At 42.4% G+C, this 17,483-nt stretch overlaps 1 protein-coding gene and 1 long non-coding RNA gene across 7 annotated transcripts in view; one reads left to right on the top strand and one right to left on the bottom strand.

The window, feature by feature from the left end:
• The window catches only part of ARHGEF3 (Rho guanine nucleotide exchange factor 3), a 304,554-nt gene that overhangs the window by 208,900 nt on the left and 78,171 nt on the right, over positions 1 to 17,483 (top strand). The gene's annotated exons all lie outside the window — the stretch shown is intronic.
• LOC122236679 lies at positions 7,607 to 11,815 on the bottom strand. Its single transcript, XR_006214856.1, has 3 exons — positions 11,688 to 11,815; positions 11,265 to 11,335; positions 7,607 to 8,337 (listed from the first exon to the last, which is right to left on the bottom strand). It is a non-coding gene; the product is annotated as an uncharacterized LOC122236679 (long non-coding RNA).

Here is a 17,483-nt window from a genome sequence, read left to right as displayed (position 1 = left end):
TAATATGGAACTGCAGAGAAGACCTTGAACTCTCTTAAAACACTATTTCTTCTGAACATACTCACCTCTGTTCTGGGGAAGAGATCTTCATGTGTATTTACCAGTCCTCACAATAACTGAATGATGGATGAAAACTAACTGCAGGCTTCTTTCCCAGCCACCTAGTGCAGGTATCATCAAACTACAGCCAAATCTGGCCTACTGTCTGTTTTTTACAAATAAAGTTTTATTGAAACACAAGCACACTGTTACTTATTGTTTGTGTTTTTGTATTGCATGAACAGAATTGAGTAGCTGCAACAGAGACCACATGGCCCACAAAGCCTAAAATAATTATTATCTGCCCTTTACAGGAAACTTTGCCAGCTTCTGGTCTAGTGGTTAGGCACATGGGTTCTTGACTCCAAATACCCTTAGAAGGTAGTTAAGAGACAAGATCTTCCTATCTTCTTATCTCAAAGTGAGGATGACACTTTGAGAAATGCAGAGAAATGGGAGGAAAAGTCAGGGTCACAGAAGCCAGTTGTTGCCTGAGGGTTAAGAGTATGGACTCTGGAGTTAGATGCCACTTACCAGACTTACAGCCTTGGGTGTGTCATTGGAGGTTACAAAGCCTCATTTCTTAAGCAGTGTTCTTGAGAGGAGTATATAAATGAGATAACTCAGTCATGTTATCAGTAAATATTTATTGGTCTCCATTCAGTGCCAAGCACTGTTTGAGGTGCTGGTGATATAACAGCAAACGTGAAGGACAGAGTGGTAACCCAGATGGTATATAACAGTAAACTAACAAAGATACAGCTGGGCTTGAGGTGGCTGGGCAGGAGGACAGGGAGAGAAATGGGGGTTATGAATCTATTACAGCTAAGTGTTCAGAGAAGTCCCCTCTAAGGAGGAGTCTTTTGAGCTGATGCCTCAGTGACAAAAAAACAGAGGCGATCCTACAGAGATTTGGGGGCAGAGGAAACAGCCGGTTCAAACATCCTGGCCTGGCAATGAGACTGCTGTGGTCAGGAAGGAAAGGAGGCTGTGCTACAGCCTTGTGGGTGAGGAAAGAAGCAGGAGGATGAGGTCTGACAGGTCAACAGGGCCAGATCTCATGGGGCCTCATCAGTTGTGGCAAAGAATTGGGATCTCAGTCTAAGTGCAGTGGAAACCATGGGAGGGTTAGCACTGTGATATGAGTATTCAAATGATCCTTCTGGCAGCTGTAATGTGGTGAGATTGTATAGACAAGGTTTGCAGCAGGGGAACAGTTAGGAGACTATTGCATAGTCCAGGTGAGAGATGAAGGCAGCTTGGGCTGGGACCGTGGCAGGCAAGGTGGGAAGTAATAGATGGAGGCAGTGAAACTAATGGAACTTGCTGGAAGATCAGACTTAATGTGATAGTGTATGGGGAATGTTTAGCTTGGGGCCAAGGACATAGGATTGTCATCATCACTATCATTAGCACCACCAGGACCACTGGCACCATCCCCACCAACCACCACCTCCTCCACCATTATCTTGAGCTATAGGGTAGCATTATGGTTAAGAGTATAGACTCAAGACACACACTTGGGTTCAAGCCCCAGCTGTGCCATGAGCAAATTATACATCCGTTCTGTGTCTCAGTTACCCTCTCTGTAAAATACGGGGATCACAGCACCTTTCTTATGGGACATTGTAAAATACCATAATGTGCTTGGCAGATAGTAAACCCTAAACCCTGTTGTTATTATTTGGGGGCTGGTAGATGGTCCTATATTTGGTAGATTTCGTGAATGTTGCTAAAATCTTCACGTTCTGTGGATATCATCCTTAGAGGTCAAAAATCCTTCTTTATGTAGCCCATTGATAGATGAGGCTGACGGGAAGGCTCTCTCCTTTCTCTGAAATGCTCTCTCATTTCTCTGAAATACTGCAGTTTCAGAGAACTAAGACAGCCCCACTGTTTGTTAGAACATTTTAGCTGCAGGCTTTTAAATCAGCATTCCAAAGATGTAAAGGCAACAAGAATGTGTACTGGGATTTCCACAGAAGAGAGTGTTGGAGTTCTGTGCCTGTTCTGAAAAACCATGTCGGTGTGGGATTGGCAGGCTTGTCATTCAGAAGACATTACATCTTAAAGGGAGGCTGGGTAAGGGGATCTCCTTTCTCCATCTTAGGCAGGCCCTCGTTTCAGCTGTAGAGCCCTCAGGGATAGCGAGAGCTTCATGACTATTCCAGCTATGGATTTTGAACAATCTGGGCCAAATATGGGGCATTATTGTCCCAGTCATGCATCAGACAGGCAGGCTGCTGGAGAAAAGCCCCCAGTTGTATACTCACCTGGAGCCCAGACAAAATGTGCCATATAAAAATTGTGCCATGTGAAAGTCTGTCCCAAAGAGATAGTGGTAAGTGTTCCCCTCCACCCACAACCACGGATCTCTTTAACGTTTCTGTCTTCTGAGCAATACAAAGGAAGATCAGTAGTAATATGTGGTAAGATCTGCTATAATCCAGATCCTTCTCCCTCCCACTCAGAAGACTCTATAGATAGCAAGTTTTACTTCTGGGCCAGAGTCCCAGAGCCCCTCTACCTGAGGGCTGGGATTTTTAGAACTTTGGTGACTCTGGGTAGCTTTTCCTGCAACTGCTTAGTTGGACGACTTATTTCTTAGCTTTAAATTACAGAGAAACAGAATGGCATAGCAAAAAACAAAACAAAACAAAACAAAAAAAAACCCCACCCAGCTTTCAAAGCCAGTCATAAATGGAGTTAAATCTTAGTTTTATCACTTAGTAGCTGCCACCTGAAGCAAGTCATTTAGACCCTCTGAGTCTCAGTCTCCTCATCTGTAAAAGGGGAATAGTAATATGTATATTGATGGCTGTTGCAAACACAACCATATTTGTAAGATAGGATCTTACTAATTTACAGACAGAATAGATGCTTGTTTTATTACTTTACATGGTTCTTACTCCTGAATATCTGCAAGATCTCAAGGTTAGGTTATGGTTTTTTCTATGTTCTTAATTTTAAAATCTCTACTGGAATACTAACAGCACACATGTATTGAGCACTCATTCTGTGACAGTCACCCAGTACATTCACATGTGTTTGGTCCTTGTAATGGCACTGCACGGTGGATCCTGTTATAATCCTCATATTACAGATGAGAAAAATGAGGCTCATACAGGGTGAAATAGCTCACCCAAGTCACAGACTAGAAGGTGGCAGGACTGAAATTTGAACCTGAATTACCAAGTCCTTAACTCACTCTACTAGCCCTTAAAACACTCATGCATAATAAGTGGCTGTGCTCCTCATGAATGTTTTCACACTAATCAGACACACAGTCATACAGAAACAGTTGTTGGTCCTTCACTTCTTTTTATTTATTTATTTTTTTTTTTTTTTGAGAAAGAGAGAGAGAGAGAAAGTAAGAGGGGCACAGAGAGGGAGAGAGGGAGAGACAGAATCCCAAGCAGGGTCCACACTCTCAGCGCAGAGCCCGACACGGGGCTCAATTCACAAACTGTGAGATCATGACCTGAACCAAGATCAAGAGTTGGATGCTTAACCAACTGAGCCACGCTGGCGCCCTGGTCCTTTCACTTCTTGATTCCTAGGAGGTCTTATAGATTGTGCAGATTAGAGCTTTCTGAGTTACAAATATACTTTCCCAGTTTTCCTTTTGACTTTGCTTATGATATTCTTGTCATTTTGTTTGCACATAGAAGGGTTTTTTTATTATATTTTATGATAAAAAGATCTATTAGTGTTTTCTTTTCTTCTGGACGTTGAGTTATACAAGAGTCTTCCCTACATCAAGGAATTTGCTCAACTTCTTCTAGCACTGTAATGCTTTTACATTTACATTTAAATCTTTGATCCATTTGAAGTTTATCCTGGTGTACTATGTGAAATACAGGTTTAAATTTTTTTTAAAAAACCCTTCGAAACAAATTACCTTACCCAAATGTGGTCAGCATTTGTGCATGAAGAGTATCTAGAGTAGTGTATCTTTCTTTAAGAATAAAAGTAGGTTGGGGCACCTGGTGGCTCAGCTGGTTAAGCATCTGACTTCGGCCTAGGTCATGATCTCGTGGTTTATGAGTTCGAGCCCCGTGTCAGGCTCTGTGCTGACAGCCTGGAGCCTGCTTCAGATTCTGTGTCTTCCTCTCTTTCTGTCCCTCCCCTGGTCACATTCTGTCTCTCTCTCTCTAAAATAAATAAATGTTAAAAAAAAGAAAAGACTAAAAGTGGGTTTGGGGTATCTGAGTGGCTCAGTCAGTTAAGCATCCAGCTCTTTCTTTTAAACATTTTTTAATGTTTATTCATTTTTTTAAATGTTTATTTATTTATGAGAGACAGAGAGTGTGAGTTGAGGAGGGGCAAAGAGAGAGGGAGACACAGAATCTGAAACAGGCTCCAGGCTCCAAACTATCAGCACAGAACCTGACATGGGGCTCAAACTCATGAGCTGAGAGACATGACTTGAGCCAAAGTTGGACACTTAACCGACTGAGCCACCCAATAGCCCCAAATGTTTATTCATTTTTGAGAGAGAGAGACAGACAGACAGAGCACAAGCAGGGTAGGGGCACAGGGAGAGGGAGACACAGAATCCGAAGCAGGCTCCACTCTCCCAGCTGACAACACAGAGCCCGATGGGGGGCTTGAACCCACGAACTGTGAGATTATGACCTAAGCCTAAGTCTGAGGCTTAACCAACTGAGCCACCCAGGTGCCCCTAAGTGTCCAACTCTTGATTTCAGCTTGTGATCTCACGGTTCATGGATTCAGCCCCATGTTGGGCTCTGTGCTGGTGGTGTGGAGCCTGCTTGGGATTCATTCTCTCTCTCTCTCTCTCTCTCTCTCTCTCTCTCTCTCTCTCTCTCTTTCTTTCTCTCTCTCTCTCTCCCCTGCCCCCATTCACACACTCTGTCTATAAGTGAGTGAGTGAGTGAGGGAATGAGTGTTTATTAATGTTACAAGTGATAAGTAGGAAACTGTTACGCTCTAATTAGGACTCTAGCCTGAAGCTTAAGTAAGGGTTTTCCTGTCCACTGAGATGGTCAAGTGCAGGGTAGTGGGAGGCTCAGGAGATAACAATCATACAAATAAAACTGCTGGAGGCAGCTTCAGACACTTATGAGACCTCTGACTCCTCATGCCATCAGTTTCTAAAACTTCACCTGTAAAAAACCTCAACATTTTCCTGCTTTTTTATCTTTGATGTTGGTATAAAATGATTCCACAGCCATCCTAGGCTTGGTTTTGGCAAAATGTGATAGTTTATCAGTGGGTTGTCACACTTGTCTCCTGGCTTCAGGAAACTTACAATCTTACTGAGGGAAGCAAGACTTAGATATGTAATATAAATCCTGAACAATACATGGGAGAAAGAAGGCAAGTGCTATTCTCATTTATATGGTAAAGACCTTTTTGTATGCATTTGGATAAAAACTCTTCCAGTTCCAAGTGACAGAAACACAACTGAAACTCCTTTAAGTAGAAAAGGAATTTATGCTGATGTAACAGAAAAGTCCAATAGTTATGGCTGCAGGCATGGCTGGATCTAAGTCCGAATTTTCCTCAGAAATTTCTCTCTCCACCTCTCAGCTTATATTTCTCTGTGTTGCCTCCATTCTCAGTTATGTTCTTCTCTCCTGGTGGAAATATAGCCACCAACATCTCTAAGCTTACCCCCTTCTCATTTACAGGTACTTTCTTGCCCAGTTCTTCCTGCAAAAATCCCAGGACTGGGTCTCATGACTTTCCTGGACCAATCACTGTGATCAGAAAGAAGGGGCTGCTGATTGGCCTGTCCTGAGTCATACGTATTCCCGAGGGGACTGACAGTGGGCTCAGTCTCATTAAAACCACAAACACTGAGAGGGGGGCAATTTCCCCAGAGAAAATGAAAGAAAAAGGAGGAACTGATGCTGAGTGAGTCAAAGCCCCAGATTGCCCCACAGCATAAGCCTTCTGTCCTCAGAGCCCTTGAAGAATTGACTTCAGGTGCCAACAACATAAACAATGAAAAGTCATGACTGGAACAGTTGGACCCGGTTAAGCCCATAAAAATGAAGGTTTCCTGGGTTGCTGTCATGTGATAATCGAGAGCAATAGCTTTTTGCCACTTCTCACCAGCGTGACAAAATAAAACTAAACAAACAAAAAACATTGCCACCTGTCTATTACTGATGATGGGTTTCTGAGATTCTAATGGAATTTGTTGGAAAAGCTACCATTGTGTCATCAATGTTTACTAAATACCAAAACCCAGCAGAAGAGAACGTACAGAAAGAGTGTGTCCCTTTCCCCACCACTGACTATGGCTTGGGGGAAGAACAAGGTCTTGAATTGGGCAAGATTCTTAATTTGGTGCTTTTGCAAATGACATTTACTCATTCCACACCTGAATTTGTACGCATTATGAAGAACATGGCATGAAGTGCAGGGGTCTTTGTAAATGAAGCCATCTGGCTACTTTGTTGGCTGTCCCTTAGGCCTCCCATGCATTATCTCATTCAGTCCTCACAATAGCCCTATGAACTGTTTTCATCCCCATTTTATAGGTAAGAAAACTGAGGCTCAGAAAGATTTACTCACGCAGGATCCCAGAGCAATGAGTAGTAGAATCAGAATTCAGACTCAGGCTGCTGGATTCCAGCATATGGGTTCCTAACAGTGCTCAGCAATTAGCTGGCTGTTTAACCCTGACCTTGTCAACCTCACAAGGTTTCATTCCCTTTTTACAGGTGAACACTGGGTTGTTAGAAGAATCTTTGAACAGTGATGCTGCTAATGTGTTCTACTCTGAGAATCCTGGTATATAATTAGCTCTTAATAATGATAGACCGCAAATAAAGAAAAATTTCCCAGATTTCTCCAATTGCTTTCCTCCCACATTTCCCAGAAAACATTTGCAATTGCTAAAATGAACTGAATAGTATTTCTTTCTTTTCATTTTAAGAAGGAAGGCAAGTAGCCAGGACATTGACCAAGTTGGCCATCAGCTCTGAATTTTATAATTGTCAATAATCTTTAAAAATAGTCTGGTGTGTGAGATCTGGTAATTATATACCTGTGTGTAAATGGTTCAAAGGCTGAGTTTTTAAGCAAATCTGGATTTGAATCACAGTCCTGCCACTGTGAGCTCAAAGACGTTGTGGAGTCTGTCTGAGCCTCAAGTCCTCATCTCCGAAGGGATCATGAGTTAGGCCTGAGCTCACAGGGCTGTCGTGGGGATTAAAAGAGATGAAGTTTACAAAGTGCTCAGCACAGTGTTGCCCCTAAGAAATGCTCAGAAAAGGCCAGCTGCCAGTCATATAATCATTGATTATCACAATTACTATTACTATTATTATTTCTTGACCTCACCCCTCCCCCTCCAAAATAAACGCCACCACCACAAGATCTTTATTTTTATCACTGACATTCAATAGTTAAACATCCTTTCCTTTGCAATGGTTTGCAAAGCACCTTGCAATTTCCTCTGTTCCTAATTCCTGGAATTCTGTTTGTTTGAACTTGAATTGTTTAAAGCTCTCTGTTCGGCAAACTCTCCTTTGTGTTTTTTCCTCTGATGTCCAGAGGCTTTGAAACAGTAGCTTTTCCATAATCTCCCACAAAAGTTGTGCTAACTCCCTGAAGGGTCGGTGGCTTTAGCTCAGTCTTCTCTTCCAGCTGGCTGTCTGGCCGGTTTTGTTTTCATTCTTTTCCCCGAGATCTTTTCTCTTTGTTTATTAGCTCTTTAGAGGGGAATCTCTTGCAGGCCTTTCTCTAAAATATGCTTGCCTCCTCCATTCAAGATTAAGCTGTTATCTTGGTGACAGGTACTGACGAATACCACATAGAATCACACCTAGTCACGTGGCTTGGCTCACAGATTAGTGCCTTTTTCAGGTGATAATGATCCCCCTGGCAGCTGTAGAAGCTTCATCATAAAAGGTTGATTATTTATGGCAACCCTGATTCTGGCCGTTAAAATAACCTGAGAACTAGTTAGTTCTTTCTCCTCCCCAAGGGACATATCTGGAATTCATTTATGGCAGAAGAAACACACAAGGGCACGTATCAGGTTTTTAATCAGAATAACCTCCCATCTGTAGAGCTATTATAGATTCCAGAGCATTTCCACATACATAATCTCACAGTGAACTTGTCCCTGGGAGCTGGTCGGATATGTCTGTCCAGGGAAGGTGAGGGGGAGGAGGAGAATGAGTCCAGGATGCTGAGCCGTGGCATGGGATTCTGAGGTGATTAGCAGTCCCTTAGATGCAGTTGGGATGTGCCTGGACTGGACTCTGATAAGAAGTGCATCTCCTGCCTTCTGGTGCTTTGCTAATAACAAATGACCTGTGAGAGGATTTCACAAGACTCAGAAGGAACCTCGATCGTAAAACAATCCTTTATAAATTCATTTAAGCTGTCTTTTCTTTTTTTCTCTTGTGATATGTTTAAGACATCCGTCTTATACTGTAACATTTTACTCAGCATCTGCTGCAAGGGGAAACTATGGGATGATTCTTGCTTCCTGATCAAAGTAGGTGAATTCCTAGCAGAGGTCATTGGAAAGATATTTGAGGGAGGAGAGAAATATTTCTTCCTTTACTTTTGGTAGGCTTCCAAAGAAGAAACAAAAAAAAAAAAAAAAAACTGATTTGAAGAAACTGATGGTTGACAATATTTATGGCAACACCATTTACCAAATGCCTTGGTTCTACCTGTAGTTATTACCCACCTAGGTTCACTGTTCTCCCCTGCAATGTTTTCATTATAAAAGAACATAACCACACCACACGGTGCATAATTGATACAACCATGATTTCTATTGTGTGTGTTTTCCCTACCAGCCTTTCCACATGTATGTATACTATGTAGGTGCTCTAATAAATGGCTTTCACCCTTGCTTTTTTTTAGCTTAGCATTTTTCGTGTTGCTTGACTTCATTAGTAACTTCCTACTGCTTACACTGGATATCCTGTAATTTAATTAAACATGCCCTGTTGTCCAGCACTTGGATTTCAGGGCAACTTAGCACAGGACTAGAACATGTGGGCCCTGGAGCCAATCTGACCCGATTTCCTGCTCTGCCATTTCTTAGCTGTGCCATCTTGGAGACTAGCCAGGAGAATAATGATACTTTCCTCAAAGGGTTGTTTCGATGTATATAAAGCATTTAGTATGGTTCCCGGCACATAGTACATTCTCCATATTCAATAGCTAGTCTTAGTATCTCTCCTTAGTCACTATTAAATGACAATGCTCTGAAAATATTTTCTTTCACGTTATTTTCATTTGGTAAATTAACACATGTAGGAAAACTGGGCTGAGACATCTGCATATTTATATTGCTCTTGGTGGATATTGATATCTCTCGATATCATGGTCATTTCCACTGTCACCCACAATTCCAAGTATGCCATTTCACTATACCTTCATCAGCACTGGAAACTATCATTTGCTAAGTTGGGCAATTTAGTGTGTTAGACACAACACCTTGTGATCTGCCCACATTAGAAAAGTAGAGAGAATGGTATAATTAGCGCCTCTACTCACCCAGCATCCAGAATCAACAATGGCTAACCTCTTCCCAGTCTCTCCGCACCACGTTTTCAGCATCGTGTCATTTCAGTTGTCAGAACTTCGGTGTATGTCTCTACCTGATAAGGACTTTTTTTCTTTTCACATAATCCCCAAGCCTCATCCCACTTAACAAGACTAACGAGAATTCCTTCACATCATCTAATATTCGGTCCAAAGTCAGATTTCCCCAAATTCAAATTTGCCTTTGGACTGCATCTTCTTCAGTGATAATGAAGGAATTCTTGTTAATTTGTCTCAGAGAGATCCGTTTGGGGGGGGAGGGGGGGGGAGGGGTGCCTGGCTGGCTCAGTAGATAGAGTATGTGACTCTTAATCAAAGAGGGCCTGTTTGAATCAGGATCCCAACATGGTTCACCTGTTTCTTATGATCGTTACTCTGTAAAACTTCCCCCTCCCAGCTTTTCCCGCCATGATTTGTTGGAGAAATCAGATCATTTGTCTTGTGGAATGTTTTTTGTCCTGGTTTTGGTGATGGCTTTCTCATAGTGCAGCTTAACTTTTTTTTCCCTCCTATTTTCAGTAAACTGGTAGGTAGGTGGATCTGGAGGTTTGATAAGTACCTTCCTTAATTTTAATGGGGTATTTTGAGGGGACAGTACCTCCTTACAGTCTTTCCCTCAGTAGAGTCTTATGCAGTTTTTACTGGCCTCCCTGGCACTAGAAGAACAGCTCAAAGATTCCATTGACCATTAAACTAGTTGGAAAAAGTTTAATATAGGAACTGGTGATTATATTAGCTTAAAAATATTCAAGTTGTAGCAACTCATTGTTCTGGAAGTCATTCTTTCATTGTTCCAGTGCCCTAAAAACAGATCCACAGGTAGGTGTGGGCAGGCCAGGCCCTACCCTCCAGTTCTAGGTGAAGAGATCATCAGAAAAGGTAACTGTAAGGCTATAGATGGTTAAGTAATTTCAGAAGTTGCCACCTGACAGAACATGGTTAATAAGTGGTAGTAATAAGGGTTGTTAGAAATCTAAAGAAGGGGTGCACCTGGGTGGCTCAGTCAGTTAAATGTCTAACTCTTGATTTGGGCTCAGGTCATGAACTCGCAGTTTGTGGGTTTGAAACCCATATTGGGCTCCACACTGCTGACAGCGTGGAGCCTGCTTAGAGTCTCCCTCTCTCTCTCTCTCTCTCTCTCTCTCTCTCTCTCTCTCTCTCTTTCTCTCTCTGCTCCTTCTCCACCCCCTTCCCCACCCACTTGCATGCACTCTCTCTCTCTCAAAATAAATAAACTTAAAAAAGAAAGAAAGAAAGAAATCCAAAGAAGGAACCCTGTGGGCTGGGTTGATCTGGGAGGGCTTCTGAGAAGAAAACCTTGGTCTAGGATTTGAATATCTGGTGACGTCTGAAAGGCAGAGAAGTACAGGGAGGGGCTATTCCGGACCTGAGTTCAAAGATACCCAAGACTTTTTAAATGTCAGCCAATCCCTCCACTCATGTTGACGGCCTTCCGTACTTATCTTCTGAGACTTTTTCTGTCCTTTGTTCTTTAATTTATTCAACAAATATTAACAGAACACCTATTACGTGCCAGCCTTTTTTGTGGCATGGGAACATGGCTCATGAGGCAACTTGATTTCATGGGAGAAACATCAGCTGGAAATCAGAAGACCTGAGCTTACTCTGAAATTTTGTTTTTAGAATAAATGTACAAAAGGAACTCCTTGACTTACCAGCTACTCCTGGTATCTCCAGAGTATCTCCAGATATCTCTAGGTCTGACTGTAGCACACTGTCACCTTTCCTGGGAAGAAAAGACTCTGCTACTTGAATAAAATTATATAAATATAAATATATAAATATATAAGTTATATATATAAATATATATTATATGTAAAAATTATATATAAATATATAATTATATATAAATATCTTAATATGTATAAATTATATATAAATATATGTATATACTTATATATATTTTTTTTTTAATTTTAAATTCTCTTCCCTTCTTTCCTCTCTTGTCTTTCTTGTGAAAGCACTTTATCCTTTGAGCTCGAAAGTAAGTTGGAAACTTATGAAACAGTATTTGTCACTGCCCTGGGCAAGGACACAAATGAAAACAAGAAGAATTTTTTCGCTCCCAGACAGCTCACCTTTGTTCAGGTTCCAAGAACGTGGGATAGAGGCAGAGGGAGGGCTCCCCTGCAGTTATCCCGCGGGAAGAGGTGCGCTCATTCACACGGACAAGAACCGATCTTGAGATTAAAAATGGCTTACGGTGGACTGGGTGGCTAGGAACAAGGGAAAGAAATTGTTAGCATTTTTTGACACAGTCCTTCATCTGCAGCAGCTCAACTTCTATCAGTTTGATCCAAGTCTGTGTTCATTTGAATTCAATTCTGCCAGCATCTACTGAGTGCCTGCTGTGTGCCGTGGTGGTCGGTTCGAGAGGAAGGATGTAGCTTCCCTCCCATTCCCTCCACTAGCTGCCCACCTCCAAAGCGCCCTGAGTAAGCTTAACACCTAAGTATGTTCATTGTGGTTACTATGTAAACAGTTTCAAATGAACCTCCTGCCACCCCAGCCCCCCTGATTCCTGAAAGTCTCTCTCTTCCCCTTTCTCTTTCCCTATCACGTAACATTCAGTAGAATTTCATTATCTTCACGATGAAAGGAAACTGTGGAGCCACCCAGTTCTGGTTTGCTGACAAATGTATTCCACTCCTTCCCCCACCCAGGAAATCAGACAGAACACCACTCATGTCTGGGCTCCTTTGCCCTAACCCCCTAGGTATAAAATGTAAGCGGTCAATGTTCCACGAGACTTGGATTGAAAACTCTAATCCATTACGTTCGGTTTGATCAAAACGGGACCCAGGAAAGTCAAATAATTTGTCCGCAGCTGCTGTGAGTCTGTGGGTAAACAGGGACTGAAAGGTTTCTTGAGCCCGCACACGTGTGCTGCCTATAAAGCCACCTGTCCATGCTGGGGACAAGGATTGCTGCTCTGTGGCCTAACGGCACACTGAGGCCAACAACAGTCCATCCTTGGGGAGGGGATGCGGCTGTGGGGTTAAGACCACTAGTGTCCTGAGAAGACTAAGTTCTGGTGTGGCTATTTAGTAGCTGTGTGACCTTGAGCAAGTTACTTAGCCTTTCTGAACCTCTATACCATCATCTATAAAACAGAGAAAGTACCCTCTTCAGCAGGTTGTGAGGACTCTGTAAGATGATACATGTCACATCCTTGTCACAGTCTGGTGTAAAGCAAATTATTTTCTAGCATTTTAGCACTCACGTGTGAACTCACCAGATCACAATGGTTCCTTTTTGTTCTGTCGGAAGTTAACTGACATCTGTCTGTGTTACTCCATTTTTTGGAAAGAGAATGCAATATGGAAATTTTGAGCTGTGGATGTGGCAAACGTGTACTCTCCTCTTAGAAATTATTTAAACAGCTTTGTTTCAATGATGTGTTTTCAATTGGCTGGTTGGTTGGTTCCCGGGCTTTAAGGAGATTCTTTCCTCTTCCAGACTTGCCTCCCAGCTCTCTTTGGGACCATAATAAACCTAGCTACTGTTTATAAAATTACTACTATGTGTTAGCCTCTTACCTGGATTCTCTCTAATCTTTACCTCCACCCTTTGAAGTTGGTGCTATTATGTCCTAATTGCAGATGAAGGCTCTGAGGCTCTGAAAGATTGAGTAACTTGTTTGATTGTTCCAACAGTTGAAGATGTTGAAGACTGGAAGGTGGAGAGGCACACTTGTGTGACCTGCAGTTGTCTGGCTGTGAGATTATGTCTGTGGTGACTTTAGCACTTGGGATTTACAATTGTCAGGGGTCTGAGTGGCCATCCACCTTCTTTCTTTCTTTTACCAGGAGGGGAAACCTAGTGAGCCAAGAAGTCATAGGACTTGACCAAAGTCAGTGTAGGAGTCCAGGGCTAAGATTTGAACCTAGGTTTCCTAACTCTTGTCTGATATTCTTTTAATCATATTATATAGACTTGAATCCTTGACCCTCATCATCATAGTCTCTGGTACCAGCACAAATAAGTTGCAAATGACCTGCAAATAATTAATGTTCCACTTCACGATTGGAACTGAAGGTTCTGGAAGCAAGGTACTTGCATTTGAACCCCAGCTCTGCCACTTACCAGCTCTGTGACTTTGGGCAAGTTGAACTCCCTTCATAGAAGGACCCACCTCATTGGATTCTTGTGAGGATCACCTGAGATATGTCATGTAGCATCAAGAAACAGTGCCTGGCAGAGAGCAAACTCTCAGCGCACATTAGCTAAGGTCATCATTTGTTGGGTTCCTGGCACTTGCCAGGCATCTTTCAGCACTGGGGCTAGAACCCTGAACAAAAGAGTCATGATTTTTGACCTTATGGAGCTTACAGTTAAGTGGGAGACACTGATGTTAAAGACTAATGAAGCTTATGATTTACTGAGTACATCTGGTTCCATTTATTTAGAGGGCATTGTTTAGAAGTTGCTGCAATGTAGCTTTCCCTTTGGTTTTGATCTTTGTAAATGGGTGACATCAATGTCAATATTTTGCATCAGAAGCTTGGCCTGCGGTACACAGAGCCCTCAGCCTTGAAGCTCCTGGTACTCCGCACCACATGCCAGCAGCCATCTGTGTGTTGCATCCAGAACAGAACTGGCTGTGGTCCTTCCACTTGGATGTCAGCAGCCTACCCGAGGAGCAGAAAGGAAGTTATGACTGGGGAAAATCCACGAGGCAGCAAGACTTGGTCACTGAAGGAACAGACAGCTCTCCTAGTCATAACAGGCCTGTAGGAAGAGGACACAGTAGGAACCAAATGTTGCTGTACAGATAACACAGGCACCATACAGCCCAGTACCTATTTTTAAGTAGCAGTGGTATATTTCAGGCCTGTTCCATCCCGTTTATAAGGTAGCTCCATTTCCCTTTCAGGGTTTTTCTTTTGTTTTGTTTGCTCATAGTTGATCTTACCTCGGTTTGAACTTTGCTTTCTTGACCATTTGGTATTGAAAGAACCTTTATTCTTCGATGCATTTCCTGGCAAATGAGGATGCCAAGCTTAATTTTCTTTTTATTTTTTAAATTTATTTTTGAGAGACAGAGCATGAGCATGAGCATGAGCAGGGGAGGGGCAAAGAGAAAGGGAGACAGAGAATCCCAAGCAGGCTCCATGCTGCCAGCACAGCACAGGCTGCGAGCCTGATATAGGGCTCGAACCCACGAAACCATGAGATCATGACCTGAGCTGAAACCAAGAGTCGGATGCTTAACTGACTGAGCCATGCAGGTGCCCCAAGAAAGCTTTTTTCCTTTAATGTTTATCTTTGAGAGAGAGAGAGAGAGAGAGAGAGAGAGAGAGAGAGAGAGAGATGTGAGTGGGGGAGGGGCAGAGAGTGAGAGAGGGAGACACAGAATCTGAAGCAGGCTCCAGGCTCCAAGCTGTCAGTACAGAGCCTGATGTAGGGCTCAAACCCATGAACCCTGAGATCACGACCTGAGCCGAAGTCAGGCACTTAACTGACTAAGCCACCCAGGCACCCCAAGCTGAATTTTCTGATGAACCCATATAAAATATTACCATTCTGGGCTGACTACAGCAAACCTGCTGATTTTAGATAAGGGTGGTTTCATCAGTACAAGATAATATCAGTTTTATTTTCTTTCCTGAAATAAAACAACATAAAATTGAGGCAGTATTTCATAGACACTTTGGTCTTTGCTGTTTTATAGAACCACAGAAGATAAGCATCTGTGTTTAAATCACCTTATTTTTTAGTTCAAGAAACTGGGCCTCACTGAGTTTACTTGACTTATTCAAGGTCACACAGCAAATTTAGAGGTAGAACCAGAATTGGATCCCACATCTTCAAATTTAGGTCAGTTCGCTCTTCACTGTGTCACTGCTTTTATATATGCTCCATGGTTAAATCAATACTTGAAATCATGGATTTAGAGGAAAGAATCATTAACCCCTTTGGAAGCAAGAAAAGTAGAAAATATCCCCAAATCCCATCTTTTCCTCTCTGATTCATTGAGAAAAAAGAGAGGAGGAAGGTTAATAACAATATGGATTATGTGCTTATTTTGTGCCTAGAATGCTGACATATGTATTATCTCATGAAACTATTCATATATTTTATCTCATAAAAGCCTTGAAAGTCTCATAGCCTCATTTTGCAGTTGATGGCACAGAGGTTTGGCATGGCAAATAAGTTGTACAAAGTCATAGAGTTAGCAAGTGGAAAACTTGGTACTTGCCTCTAGGCTTCTTATTCTAGAGCTTGTATTTTCCTATTCTACCAGGAACTGAAGAATGGGGTGTTCAGGATTCCATAAAGTTGTATCGTAGAGCCAGGGTAGAAGGGGAATCTCTTATTCTTCAAAAATCAATGTCACAAGGTAATGCATGTGTAATTATTTTTCAGTTTACTGGAGCAGTCTGTACGTATTTTTTCCCCCTCACTTTGTAACTTTGCACCTTCCATATTAAAAGTTTCTTTAGGGAATGGAAATTAATTTGGAAGGCTCCATTACTCCTGCTTCCAGCTGGTACAGATGCTTGGCCTCCTCTGGACAGGTAGGAGGGAGAGTGCTGGCCTCTTTCTGCTGAGCTCGTAAACTGAAGTGTCTAAATTCAGGAGTGATGCCAGGTGGGGTGGGGACGAGGAAGGGAGGAAAGGGATGTGGTGTTTGGAGCCCATAACTCAGGAAACGTGATGGCACCTAATTTCAGAGTGGCATGAGGCAAGCGTTTAAGAATAATGAGCTATTGTTGTGGGTTTTTTTTCTTTAATGGGTGGGTTGTTTTTATAAAGTTTTATGAACAGGAAACTGAAGCAAAATGCTGATCCCTTTGGTTTTTGAGCCCTGCCAGCATCATTTTCATTTTTATTTTTGAGTTGGTGACAGGCACTTCCTTTAACACTTCTGGGGATAAAGCGTAATGAGACACCCCGAACCTCATTTTATGATAGCAGAACCCAAATGAAGACTTGGAGTTTCAGATCTTCTCGATAACAGCATAAGGGACAGAATAAGATCCCTCCCTGACCCAGAGAGAAAGATGGCTCTTTCAGAAACCAAGGTAGTCTGCAGAAATGTTTCCCTTTACAAAATTCTAGAAAATTTGCCCAACATGTGGCATATCTCTAACATGCCCCAAAATGGGTCTTGCTGTGGCAAGGAAAATACTGATCGAATTCCCATCCTACCGTCAATCATAAAAACCCAGCCTATCCAGCTAGTGTTTCTCCTGGAGTATGACTTCATCTTAAATAAGGTGGTCCTATCTGTTGTGCATTTTGGATGCACTGGACCAATATTTCAAGCACTTGGCTGCCAACTTCAGAGATGTTAAAAGCTGTTTTGCTCCTGCAGGGCATTTATTCATTGCTTACCTTGTAAAACTTATGTCTTATTGCACTTTCCTGGCACCAGAGCAACCCTTGAATTTGCCCATTGCATTTGGTTTTTCTGGGCCTGCAGACAGCACTGGGTTATTAAAGTTCAAGGAGGAAGCCACGTGATGTTGGCTTTACAATTTTAATTCTCTCTTACCTTCCTCCCTCCCTTCCTCCCACTCCCGAACAGATGAATTTTGTTTCCCATGTACCGTGTCGAAACTAGAATGGGCTCTCAAGGCATCTCTTGTAAGACTCCAGGTTAGGATGCCCAGAGGGGAAGAGCAATACCCTCCCTTGTTAGAGCAGCTGGCGAAGAAATTTCCTTCTTCTCCCATTGGCATCTTTGGATACAAAAAGTCCTTGAGCCATAATTTCACATCAGCCTGGGAACTTTAACACCATGGTTAATCTTGCAGAAACACCAGGCAAGAACCTCCCCTCCCCCTCCAAAGTCAGCCCCTCAAGGCCCAACTCAAGAGAACAAAGTCTCAATATAAACAACACTAGATATGGGCATGGCAAGTTGA

Source organism: Panthera tigris, chromosome A2 (assembly GCF_018350195.1).
Source record: "Panthera tigris isolate Pti1 chromosome A2, P.tigris_Pti1_mat1.1, whole genome shotgun sequence".
Lineage (NCBI taxonomy): Eukaryota > Metazoa > Chordata > Mammalia > Carnivora > Felidae > Panthera > Panthera tigris.
This window is presented reverse-complemented; position numbering and strand designations above follow the sequence as displayed.